The following is a 1,899-nucleotide window of genomic DNA, read 5'->3' as shown; positions in this document are numbered from 1 at the left end:
CATTGTAGTGGATGATCTAATAGCTGCTCTCAGGGGCTCCGGGGCGCGTGTCTGGGGATACGCTGACGATGTGGCCTTCGTCGTGCGGGGAAAATTTGAGAGCACTATTTCTGATCTTCTACAGCAAAATTTACGTGTTGTGGAAAGGTGGTGCAAAGGCGTTGAGTTAAATATAAATCCAAGCAAGAGCACTTTGGTCGCCTTCACCAGACGCAGAAGCAGGGACAGATTAACGAGCCCAATTCTGTTTGGTGAACGTATTAGTTACTCGAGGGAGGTGAAGTATCTGGGGGTAACCCTGGATGATCGTCTCTCTTGGAATACCCATATCGATAGAGTTATCGGGAGAGCTACGGCGGCCTTGTGGACGTGTAGGAGCTTCATCGGGGGGACCTGGGGAATTAGTCCCAGAATAGCACTGTGGCTATATACGGCCCTTGCTAGGCCCATCGTCACCTATGCGTCGATTGTATGGTGCCGTAAAGCTCAGCAGGCGGGTGTGCGGGCCAAGCTGGAAAAGCTACAGAGGCTGGCCTGCCTGGGAGTGACCGGGGCGATGCGGACGGCTCCTACCGCTGCATTGGAGGTGATGATCGGATTGCCGCCACTGCACCTCCATATATTGAAGGAAGCTCGGCTGGTGACTTACCGACTTCTCTCTGGCGAGGACGGGGCAGGGCTAAAGTTGGCCCACAGAACTCACAGAGACTTCATTGAGGGCGATCCGATTCTAAGGATAACCATGTCAGATACCTGTCTGCCGCGGTACAACTTCGACCACAAGTACAGGGTTCTGTTTCCTGATCGATGGACGTGGGATCGGGGTGGTCCGGTACTTAGGTCGGGTTCGAGCGTGTGGTATGCGGACGGATCCAAAACGGAGTCGGGTGTGGGCTCGGGCGTATACGGTGTCCGCCCGGACACGCGTGTATATGCAACCCTTGACCCGTATTGCACAGTGTTCCAGGCCGAAATACATGCAATAGAGATCTGTCTGAGAATCAATTTGGAAAGGGGGTATAGAAACCGCACCATCTATGTGTTCTCAGACAGCAGGGCTGCACTGCTGGCGCTCCGTTCAGCTCAGGTTACATCCAAGCTGGTCTGGAGCTGCCTTGCTGCACTTGTGGAATTGGCATCGGAAAACAGAGTGATGCTCATTTGGGTGCCGGGCCATAGTGGCCATGCGGGCAACGAAGTTGCCGATGAGTTGGCGCGGAGGGGATCTGGGGCTGCCTTTGTGCAGCCGCTGCCTTTCTGTGGTCTGCCTTCTTCCGCCGTGGGGGCCAGGCTTGCCTGCCTACTCGCGGCGGAATGCAGTCGTCACTGGCGGGACACGAAAGGGTGCCGTCATGCGAAGGTGTTTGTTCCGGCGTGCTCCGGCGGATTCGCTGCGGAGTTGCTGGGGATGAGCAGGAGCCGGGTTCGCACTATTGCGAATTTCTTCACGGGGCACTGCCCGGTGAAATACCACCTGCACAGGCTGGGGAAGTCGGGCTCCCCCCTGTGCAGATTTTGTGGGGGTGGCGATGAGACCGCCGTGCACATTCTCTGCGACTGTCCGGCACTGGCTGTTCGGCGCCGCAATTGTCTTGGACATGGGTCCCTAAGTGTTCGGGAACTATTGTCCAACTCCCTTAGGGATATCTCCGGCTTTGTGATTGGGACGGGGATATTATAGACGGGAGAGTGGGGTGGCTACAATAAGTCAAAAATGGCTGCGGTGGCTTGGGGGATGCTCCTGTCCCCACTCAGTTCCCTTAGAATCTACAATCTACAATCTACAATCTTCTTCACTTCTGTTTCACTTTTATACAAAAACATTTCCTCTTCAAATTCAATATTTGAATGAATATAAATTTCGTTATTTATACACAAACTAAGTATTATTATTGCATA

The sequence above is a fragment of the Condylostylus longicornis genome, unplaced genomic scaffold, assembly GCF_029603195.1.
Source record: "Condylostylus longicornis isolate FDR11 unplaced genomic scaffold, ASM2960319v2 ptg000049l, whole genome shotgun sequence".
In the NCBI taxonomy this organism is placed as follows: domain Eukaryota; kingdom Metazoa; phylum Arthropoda; class Insecta; order Diptera; family Dolichopodidae; genus Condylostylus; species Condylostylus longicornis.
Note: the sequence above shows the minus strand (reverse complement) of the source record.